Here is a 12,404-nt window from a genome sequence, read left to right on the forward strand (position 1 = left end):
ACCATTGCCGGGGAGGATGATTTGGAGATAGACTTAGGAAGTTATTTTTATTGCAATTTCTTTTTATGGACTAACTTTTGAAACCTGGTGATAGCAGGATCTTCATAAAGGAGTTCAAGTTTGAGCTTTTTTATTTTTTTGATTTTTTTTTTCTCGTACTTAGTTTCAAATTCAGTTTTTAAACCCACCATTTCTTACTAATTCATCTATGAATGAGAAATTTGAAGATGTTAAACAGGTACTTCTTGGAGAGCAAGAACAATATTGAAGATTGGTTTCAAAAGAACCTTGCACCAAATCCAAGAATAAAATAGGTTACTCACATCCTTGCAAATAATCAGGTAAAAAATTTAAATCTTGATGTGAGCATTTTTGAATTCTTAGTCTGTAGATGGCTTCACTGGAAGCATTATTTTACCTATGAAATAAAAAATATATATATCTTTAAAGTTAAAGGTAGAATAGATCAGAAAAAATAAAATGAGATCTCATAAAGTTTTCCTTTAGTCTTGTTAAAAAAAAATAAAAAAAATAAAAAATAAAATAAAATAAAAATCATCCACATTTTTTATGAATAAATTTAGGTAAGAGCCACTTCATCCATGCTAACCTGCAAAAAACAAAAAAAAAAAACAAAAACAAATCAATAGGTTAGTATGCTCTCTTCCTGCGCTTCGAGGGATCAGGAAGATAAGAAAATATCTTGATTTATTTTCAAAATTAAATAAAAATATCTTGCTAGGAATTTGCACAAATCATTACCATCAATAAGTCTTCGTATCTATTGGAGTTTGGAACAATAAGGGAATTACAGATTATATAGGTCTCGAAATTTGTGTGGATTTGAAGCTTGCCAATGAATTTCAGATGTGAAGTTGTGCAATATTAGTTTCAATAATACACATTCATTAGGTCTTGTAGATTGGGTCTTTATTCAATCCCCAAATAGTAGTTGACTAAGGGTTATAGGCATTTCTTCTATCCCCAACCAGTAGTCAACCAAGGGTTTCATGATTTTGTTAGTACATGCCCGGTGATGTTTGAGCAGCCTTGGAAATTCACTCCAAAGAGGGCATTGATCTGTGAGGCAAAAGTCATCTTGTCAGGATTGCACAGAAGTTGTGGCCTTTGCATTCATTTGCGTATAATTTAGTACTCCAGCTGCCACTTCCTTAGAACCAAAGAGCATGTAAGAGAGTAGTGAAATTTTTCCCTAACTTACCATATGCAATGAGGACATCAATGTTTATTCATTCTATAAGTTCTGTATTTTCTATGCAACTGTAAAGGCACTACTCTGATAACAATGCTAAACAACATTTACTGCAATTTTTATAGTTCAAGAAACCAGTACACAATAATCTTTCATAAATTATGCCACAGTGCAACTATTGATAATATTTAATAGCAGTTCACAACGATCAATTTATGATTTATAATACTCGCCTTACCTATTGCCTACGCATCCGATTGAGGATTACCCATTGAAGGAACTTGATATGACAACTACGCCACAAGATGTTCCTGATAAATTTGATAGAAATACACAACTAGGACGTTCTCTAGTCAGCTCCAACCTTAACACTACCATGAACAACAATGAGAAGTGGACTACAGTTGCAAGGAAGAAAAGTAAACAAGGCCAAATCCTGAGGGGAGTTAATGGAATTACTACACTTGATTTCAAATTCTAGATATTAATACAGATATCGGTTCAACGCAACCTAGAATTTCACAAAATAGAACTATTTTTCATCACCCTAATAATAGTAAGCTAACAAGATCAACTAATCTATCCTCTACTATGGAGCCAGAGTATATGGTTCCGAAAATCTAAACCCAAGTACAGGAACTTTGGTAGCAAAGGATATTTTTCATTTACACTTTCCTCCCAAATTGGAAACTTGGCTACTATCTCTTTGTTGATCCGCAATCACTCTTATCCTTATAACATCTAAAATAGTGGCATGAATCCATCTAACCTACAGCCATAATTTGAGCGATTTGAGCGATTTGAGGATGCAGATTTTGGGAAATGATTTGAGCGATTTGATGATTACATGCAGATTTTGTGAAGCCATTAATTAGAGAAGATATCGATAGCTATCAGCCTAACTCATCTTCCAGAAACGTTTTATTGAGTTAAGTGATCTGCGTTTAGAATAACGAACCTAGTTTCTCCATAAAACCAATGAGAACTGCACATTGCTTATATGGCTTGGACGATGGTGTCAGCGACAATAAGAGTGTTAATTCTCATGGCACGCCCAAGGTTTGCAACGAAAAAGACCCCATCTCCTCCTTTCAGGTTTTCAAAGCTCATATGTTGACAAATTTCATGCTCCAGAATAGGCTTTATCAAATACTACCAGAAATTCCGAAATTGCAGTCGACATAATGTGAAATCAACTCAAGAATGGTAAGCAAGGATAAAGAACCAACCAATGTCAAGAAAGCCAATATGCCCATCATGAAGCAACCACAAGTTGCCTGCATGAACATCAACATGGAAGGTTTCACAAGTGAGTAAGCTCCCAAACCTTTAGCCAATTTGGTCTGGTATTAGTTTAAAAATTTCTAAATCCCTAAAATAAATTGTCTAGATCAATCTTGTTCCTCTCTGGTGCCAATGAATAAGCGTATGCTTATAAGCATCACCATTTTGTAAGGAACTCGCATTTTATGAATTCATGTTTTTGTGATAAGACACTAAATAACTTCACCAATGCCAAAATCATTACTATGCCTTAGTTCAAAATTCAAAAAGGAAGTATATGATCATATTCTAATGCAACAACAAGGTACATATTGTCAAGTTTTTCAATGCGTGGAAAACATACCATACATTGAGAGTCGTAATTAAACTTTCTTTTGTAATACAAACAAGTGATCATATGGAATCCAGATCTGTCAGAGGAACACCATATAATCACTCCACTGTCAACACTTGTTTTGTGCTACAATGGTAGTAGAATTTTGAGGCTGTTGCTTGTTTTGTGAGCCCCGTAGCTTCTAAGTAATCTCTAAACGACTCAATATTTGCAGCTTCCTTTTAAAAATCAATTTCTTCTAGCATTGATTCATATAAAAAGACACAACAACAACTACTGTAGACAAGAAGTGCGTAAGGTAGAAAAATTTTCTTTAACAAAAGACACCTGGAGTTTGCAATATAATGTGTGCCCTAACTGGTCGAACCATTCATGGAGGTTACGTTAGGTCTACAAAGATTTATGGGACCCAATATCTTCATATTTAGGTTCCTCCTTTTTATCCAAAAGGAGTATTTGTCACTAATAGTACAATTGCCAAACAAGTGCCACAAGTGGATGCCTTGACAGTGGTCGATTCAAGTTTCATGTTGAGGAATACAGTTGGACACACAAATGGTTCCACACTTGGAAGCAAATTAGGAGGATTTATTTATAGAACATTTATAGGATTACAGTTGGCATTAAAATCTATGCTTGTATTCTTGTTCTATGCTTTTATGTAATGTACTAATCTACAGGACAGAACAAATCTCTAATGCCAAGCATTTTGTCATGCAAATTCCATGAACCATTGTTATAGACATATTTGGGCACTGCAACCCCAAACTCATATGTCCATAAACTAAGGGCTCCTTAAGTCCCTAAAAGTGTTGTTTCACGCCCTAAAGGATCATGGTCAGTTAATTACATCATTTCCCAGAAGTTCCACCTAAAAAACAACTCAGAACTGGCGAAAACTGGACCATACAAACTGCTCCATGGGCAAGGTGCGATGCATAGTGACTGCCTAACTGGCCAGGTGCAATGCATACTCAAATGGCCTTTTGTGGGGTGCGATGAGCGAGAATAGACAAATGGCAGAAACATTTTGCAAGGCGGATGATCATGGAATCTTCCATAAACTTCTCCTATGACACTTGCCTCTCTGAATTCGCCCAGGGATGAGTAAGAGATCAATGAAATCTCCAAGTGGAACCAAGAACTATCAGTCGAATGACACTAATCAAAATCCCAGAGCTAACTCACACACTTGCAAGGCATCTATAAATGGATCCCTCATCTGAGAGATCAGGAGGCTGGAATTTTGTATTTTGTAAGGAAGTGTTGTTGGTTTGTTGGTGAGAAGAGATATTGCATTGTTGGGTGATTTTCTTGATCATGAGGCAAAGAGGGCTTCTACAACTAGGAGGATGATGCTAGATCAGACAACTAGGTTTTAATCCTCTCCTACATTACTATTAATAAAGTTCTTTGAGCTTTCCTCCATATGATCTCGTATTTGTGAATCTTATTGTTTATAAATGCAATTATATGGTCAATGTGTTTCTGATTCTGCATTGTTTATGATGTTTTAGATAGAGATGCTTTGATAGTTTTCTGTTACGTTGACTCTACAAGTACTCTTTGAAGCAGGACAAGTAGGAGAGGAGTGGAAAATTCTATCAAGGAAAGGAGAAATCAAGCTAGGATCAAAGCAGAAGATCCAGGTTGGTCTTCTTTTCTTCTCTTCCATCTATCACACTTAAAGGAACTCTTGAAAATCTTTCATTGTTTGTTTCTAAGGTATCTACCCATGTTAGTGGGACTAGCAGTTTGAATCAACACTAGTTTTACCTGAAACAAAATGGCGACTCTGCTGGGTAATGAATAGTTTGTTTTGTTTGTTTATTGTTTGCTTTATAAACTACAGACGGAGCTTGAAGTTAGCCAACTAGCCTTCAAAATGCCTTTGCTATGCAATTTCAATGTAGATAAACGCTGCATCAGTCAATCTCCAGGCTGGTTTATGAACTGAACATCTAAATTGCAAAGCATCCTAAGTGCCCTTGTGGTAGCTCAGAACCTCATTAGATCTTACCCTTATGCTTTTTGTTTACCGTCCATCATTAATCAGCCTAAATCACTGAACTTAGCTACAAGTTTTGAGCAAAAACCAAGCTCAGCTTCACTCCCTGGCCCATCGCACTATCTATAACTATACAACCTAGATGCATCGCACCTCCTGTGTGTTGCAGGTGAGATGCATCCCTATTTCCCTGTGTTGTAGGTGTGATGATTGAGTGAACTTTGTTTTCTTCTCTGAAATTTGTTTTTTTTTCTCCTTCTTTTTAGCTTTATTCAATAGTTTTGTTGTTCATGATCAGTACCTTCTTTCTGTAACCATCTTCCTTCACATTATTTCAACCTCCATCAGTTAGGAATTGTAATCGTTTTTTGTATTTTTCAATCGTTTACAATCTTCCTTTGTCAAAAGTAGCTTAATCGAACTGTCGTTTTTGATGCAAGTCATAATTGTCATTCTGAATCAAAAGAAGAGTGTCGTAAAGTCTTCCTCTTCTAGATAGTTGATTGTACTTTTGTCATTGTGCTTGATTTTGAAATTATTAGTATTTCAAGTGTTGAAAACAGTTTTCAATTCGAAATCGAAAAGTGTCGTCTTAGTCTTCCTTTCGTTTTGAAAAGAAAAATTGTTAGTATTGTCGCTTTGAAAGAAAATAGTTCAGATCTATACTTAACTTTCCTTTTTTCATTCACACATTAAGAAAGTGGATAACAAATACATGCATGTGCATCTACATTTTTACTACTTGCGCAATTTGATTTAGGGAAGTGCATTTAGTGTGTGCTCTATGCTCTCTGTTGAAAGAAAAATCATCATCTTCTTTCCTTTGTAGCTAGGATTTTCATTGTGAAAAGAACATAAATGACTGTTTATCATTTTAGATTGCATATTTAGGAATTTCACATATACATCACATGGTGAACCTTGAAAGACAAACTTCTAAGCAAGATCAACTCTAAAATAAACCTCAATGAACATAAAAACACTTTGGAATCTAACACAACACATCTAGAAGTCTAGGCTAGAGACGTGTTTCGACGTCGTAAAACCTGGTAACTATCGTTTTCATCGAAGGTTGGGTGATTCCTCCCCTTTGATATGACAAGTGGTAGTATGGACTTGTGCTCCCCATACCGTCGAGTATATATTGGAAGACCATAATAGGTTGATATCCTTTACCCTTAGGAAGCCGTGTCTACTGCCCTATCGATCGTAATGCATTGAACACAGCATTCGAGAAGATTGACTGCCATACATAAGTCCTTGGTAATTTCTCTATCATTTATCACCAAGGTGTATTTCGCAGTTTTACGATCGATTTGGTAAGTCCTCTGTATAGACTTCCAGCGCAGTCACTTTCTTTCCTTTCCAACTCCTTAAAAGAATATGTCCATCTGAGCACTTGTCACTTCAAGCTCATTAAAAATTGAAGGCAACTAGAGTCACGTTTAGCCTTTTCTCGACTCGTAAAAATTGAAAAAGCAAGTTGCGTCAAAGTGTCTTAAAATTCATTTAAATCGAAATAACATTTTTCCCCTTAATTTTTGAATTGATAAAGTAATCCACAATCATGGAAGAAAGTCAATCAAAACCTCGTCGTTCGCGGAGGCTAGTGATTCAACCGTCTTTGACCCCAGAAACAAAACCATCCTAAGTAAAGTGTTCTTGTTTAACTGAGTTCGATTCACCTGATTTATTTGAAACTTGTGTTTCAACATCGTCAGAGACTACAATTACTCCAATTATCTCTAGTACATCTGCCTTTACAGAAGAAGTTCCACAGTTACAAGAGGACATTAGAACTGATCCTAGTGTAATGGTAGACACCTCTATTCCTGAAATAGCTCCACCTAGGACTGATCCAGAAACTGAAGTTCACTTACCTGAACATCTAGAAGTTGAATTCTGGAATTCAGAAGGTGTCACCCCTCCAGTATCTGTTACTGCAAAAGCTACACCTTCTTCAGCTCCAAAAATATTTTATGGACCTGACGGTCTACCTCTTCCACCAGGATTGATTGCTATAGAAGAGATAGTAGAGGATCTTCCACCCAGTACTCCAGTGCATTTTGGAACTGGGATCCACTTACATCCTTCTACTACAGAAGTTAGTTCTTTTTCATCGCAAGTTCCTGTTGAATTGCTAGGAAATATTATGGATAGACTAAACATATCTAAACAACCATCGACATCTAGGACTGTGTCAATTGACACACATACGGCGGAGCTTGCTGCTGCCATTCCTACAATGATTGGTGGTATAACATCTATCCCGGCAAGTTATCAACAACAAGTCGGAGTCCAATCAGGGACTGTTTCGATGACATGGTCAGTTCCTATTTCTTCATCCCGATTCTCATCTGGTATTTCTTATGTTGAATCTCAACAAGTTTATCCAATGTGTCTTCAAAGGCCAATCTACAATTTAAGTACTGGATTATCACCGTATGGGGGGCAGTATGCGTTTTCATTGTTCCCTCCTGGAGAACAACCATATGAGAGTTTACAACAAAGTTCAGGTCAAACTGGAATTACATCTAGAGGTTGGGTACCAAAACTGTTGGCATTATGGCACAGGTTTGGGGCTATGGCACAGGTGTTGTCCTTGATGGCAACTCTCTTTGGTAACAAATCTCAGTTCAGGCTTTCAGAATGAAGGAAAAGACATATACGCAAGTTCATCTAGGCGAAATCGCGTATACACGCGGGTTAGACGTTTCAAAGGCGCGTGTGCGCATACACACACTTTCATGCAAGGAAAAGAGCGTATATGTTGGAGAACTTACCTTTGGTCTGTGGTAGTTAGTCCTTGGTACTTGAACCTGTGATTTTGGACCATGATACCTCGTCAGACGTGTTGATCCCAGATATTGGGTCCTTGGTATTGGCTTATTATGGTTTTGGACCGTGGTATTGTGGAAGGCCTAAAACTATAAAAGAGGAAGGAGATCATGTGGCAAAGGATCATCTGATTTATAGAATATCTGATATTGTGCTAGATCTATAAGATTGGTGATTGGATTTTGGTACAAATCTAGGTCTGAAAAAGGAGGAACTTGAGTGCAAGAAGGATAAGGTCTATTGATGGATCAAAATCTCAAGGCTTGAACATTCATATTTCTGTATGATTTTGATCTGTTATATGTGGCGCACTCTTGATCTATAAATCTGATAATCCGAGTTAACTAATGACTGAATGTTTAAAAGAATGAATTATCCTTTATACATTTGTATGCAGGTTTAGTGAAGTGTAGGTGCGTATACATGCCTTTTCTGTGAATGAAAGAAGCGTATACGCAGGTTGGTTGTGGTACAGAAGCGTATACACGCAGGTTGGTTGTGGTACAGAAGCGTATACACGCAAGTTGCTAAATAGTGAAGTAGCGTACATATCTTGATTTATGTTCTAGTTGCTTCTGTTTTATTGCTGCACTGTTCTGGGTTCAGAATTGGTGTTTGATTACAGTTACTATGTTCTGGGTACAGCGGTAAGAGAAGTGTTTGTTTGATTTAGTTTTTGATTGGTGAAAAGGAGTTTGGTTGATGCAAAAATACTTGATGTTTGATTGATGCTATCTGTGGATCCAGTCTGAAAATTAATGAAACGAGGTCCCTGAAAGCAAAGAGACGGTTGCAGCCTTCTGCAGGTAGAAGCCTGCGTACTAGTATCTCAAGCTAGTACAAGAACTAAGTGGGTTGGAGCTCCCTTCCAGGAAAGCTGGAGAATGAGCGAGAGTTGTAGCTCTCTGCAAGTTGCAGCCTGCATACTGTTAAAGACTGCACCAGTACAAAACATTGTAAAGAGAAGTTTCTAATTAAAAAGAAGATAGAGATGAATTACAGCAGGGGGTTTTCACCCACATTGGGTTTCCTCCTTATATCTTGTGTTCTTTTGTGTGGCTGTCTTCTGCTTTGTTTCAATGTTTATGGTACTGTTTATTTACTTCTGATTCACAGATTAATAACTGACATCTAAAAGATAAATCTAATTATAAGTCTGTTCTATATACGCGGGTTTCTTTATCTGTAGTTGTGTATATACGCAATATTTATTAACTGAAGTAGCGTATATTATCTGGAGTTGAAAAGGAAATATTTGACTTGATAATACTGATTCACCCCCCCCCCCCCCCTCTCAGTATTATTTCCAACAATTGGCATCCGAGTAGGTCCTTCAAAAGAAGCTTGATCGCTTGAAGGAAGATCGTTCATCATGAGCAACTACGAGAGGGAAGCATCAATCAGGCCACCAATTTTTGATGGGACAAACTTCGTTTATTGGAAGGTAAGAGTTACTGCCTATCTTCAATCTCTTGGTACAGAAGTCTGGGATATTATAGATACAGGGTATACTTTTCCATCAGCAACTCCTACAGATCCGGCTGGGAAGAAGAAATATGAAACAAATGCAAAGGCGGTCAATACTCTATTAGGATGCTTATCTCAATCAGAATTTGTCAAGGTAATGCAGTTTAAATCCGCAAAAGAGATATGGGACAAGATTGTTCTGAGCTACGAGGGAGATGATCAGGTAAAACGAGCAAAAATTCAAACCCTCAGGATTCAGTATGAAAATCTCAGGATGTATAATGATGAAAGTGTGGCTAACTATTTTCTTCGTGTAGATGAGATTGTTAATTGTATGAAGAATTTGGTTGAAGAAATAAAAGAGGCTGTTGTGGTTGAAAAAGTTCTAAGATATTTGTCCCCTAGGTTTGAATTTAAAGTTTCTGCAATAGAAGAAAAAGAGAATCTACAAAGCCTTAAAATGTCACAGCTGCACGGAATTCTATCTGCTTATGAAATGAGGAAAGGAGGTCCATCAGACAGGAGAGAAGCTATCTTCAAAGCTTCAGGCAAAGGCAAGTACTATGAGTCAGGACACGTGTCAGAAGAAGAAGAAGAATCAAATTTTGTCAGAAATCTTCAACGGGGTACTGGACGGTTCCGAGGTAAGTTACCTTTCAAATGCTTTTCTTGTGGAACAGTCAGTCACTATGCTGCCAATTGTCCTCACAAGGATAAGATTGACAAAGGGAAGGAACCTGTTAGATGGAACAAGAAACATAATGCAAATAAGAAAAGCTATTACACCCATGAAGATAGTGATGGACTTTCAAATAGTGACGAAGATGAATGAGGTAATGAGTATAAACTTTTAATGGCTTTTGAAGATGATGACTACATGGATGCTATAGATGTAGAAGGTTTTTATGAAGAGAGGTCTAATCTCAAAATTTGCTTAGAAGAGAAAAATGCGATTTTTGATTCTCTCCAATGTCAACTGGCTGAAAGGGAAAAACATCTTGAAAAATTGGAATGTGAAATTGTTGGTCTTAGGAAGGAGATTGAGAAAACAAAATCTATTAATCTTAAATTTGTTAAAGGGTCTGAAACTCTGGATGAGATTATCAATGTGTAGCGTTCTCCACTAATCAAGACAGGTCTGGGATATAATGGAGAAACATCTCAAGCATCCACCTCCACAATTTATCTTGATGCAGCAAGGAGGAGCGAGCAAAGGCCAAATAGAAATCATCAGGAAAATCAGGGACAGTTTACCACAAGAACGAACAAATACTATCAAGAAAATCGGGGGCAAGCTATCTTAAGGACAAATAGAAGCTATAATCAGCGATAGGTAAAATCTTCCCAATTTGCCTCGAATGGATGTCAGTAGAAACTACAATCGGTTGGATGATAGATTTGATAATCGCAGGAGTTTCTTCAATGGCCAATGTTTCTCTTGCCATAACTTTGGTCACAAAGTAGCCCAATGTGTTTCCTATAAGACAATCATGACTAGAGAAGCTCAAAAACAAAGGAATATGACTGGGATCACGAAAAGGACTTATAACAATTTTTTAGCCCTTGAAAATGAAGTTGAATGTTCTATTTGTAATAACTTTGGTCATGAATATTCTGAATGCAGGAGCAGGTTTTGGAAGACAACTCAGAAGGAACAAACCTCAAGTGCCAAAACATGGAGAATGAAGGAACCACAACCAGAAAGATGTGGGATAGCATTTTATGCAGAAGGACAGGAAAATCTATGGTATATCGACAGCGGATGTTTGAAGCATATGACAGGTGATAAAGAAAAACTTGAATCATATATTGCTTTAGAAAAGGGTAAGAAAGTTTCTTTTGGAAATGATACCCCTGTAGCCATAAAAGGAAAAGGCACTGCTCATTTGAAAGAAAAGGTCAAAGCTGGAAATGTTTTGTATGTTGATGGCTTGAAGCATAATCTAATGAGTGTTAGTCAGATGTGCAATCAAGGAACCGAGGTAATATTTTGATCAAATGGATGTAGTGTTCGTGATATTGATACAGGAAAAACAGTTATCAAACGCAGAAGAACTCCAAATAATCTATACATATTTGAAGAAGGACAACAACAATGCTATTTGAGCAAGGATGATGAACACTGGTTATGGCACCGGAGGTTGGGGCATCTAAGCTTTTCACAAATAAGGAAAGCATGCAAATACCAGGCAGTTCGTGGTCTTCCAGATATCAAAATTCCACACAACACCATATGCAAATCATGTCAGTTTGGTAAGCAAACCAAAACTAACTTTCCTGAGAAGGAAGGATCAGCTAGCAGGCCTCTTGAGCTAGTCCATATAGATGTATGTGGTCCATTTAGGACAAGGTCACCTCGAGGAGAAGAATACCTTATATTATTCATTGACAACTTCTCCAGGTTTGTTTGGTTAGGACTTATGAAGCACAAAGACGAAGCATTCGAAAAATTCAAATCCTTCAAAGCCTTGGCTGAAAATGAATCAGATTACAAAATTAAGTGCCTCAGGTCCGACAGAGGTGGGGAGTTTACCTCAAATGAATTTTTCGATTTCTGTGAAGAACATGGAATAAGAAGGGAATTCTCTACAGCTAGGACTCCTCAACAAAATGGAGTGGTGGAAAGGATGAACAGAACAATCCAACAAATGGCTCGTGCTATGCTTGATGAGTTTGGAACTCCCACAACCTTCTGGGGTGAAGTTGCATATGTTGTGGTTGTTATTCTCAACAAAACAAATGTCCGAGTGAACAGAACTCAAAGTCCTCATGAGCTCTGGTATGGTGAGACTCCTTCGGTAAAGAATTTCAAAATTTTTGGGAGCAAATGCTATATTAAGAATACTGATGAGCAGCTTGGCAAACTTGAACCTAAAGCAGATGAAGGCATTCTTCTTGGTTATTCTCCCAACAGCAAAGCATATAAGTGTTACAATAAAATACTTGGAAGAATTGTTGACAGCATTGATGTAGTGGTTGATGAAAAAGGATACATCCCTAGGCAAGTAAATCATGAAAATATCGATGAGGATGAAGACTACTCTCCAAATCAGACAAATGGTGAAGAAGAACCTCAAGAGGCACCAGAGGGATAGACAAGGATAGAAGAGAAGACTCTATCCAGGTACATTCAGAAGAATCATCCAGAATCTCAGATTTTGGGACAGAAAGAAGCAGGTGTACAAACTAGAAGAACAATTGCAGAAGCCCCAAGCTATTTGGCATTGCTCTCCACCACTGAACCAGAAAATGTAAAAGAG

Source organism: Pinus tabuliformis, chromosome 6 (genome assembly GCF_031772625.1).
Source record: "Pinus tabuliformis cultivar Carrire ecotype Pingquan chromosome 6, CPIR1, whole genome shotgun sequence".
Classification (NCBI taxonomy): domain Eukaryota; kingdom Viridiplantae; phylum Streptophyta; class Pinopsida; order Pinales; family Pinaceae; genus Pinus; species Pinus tabuliformis.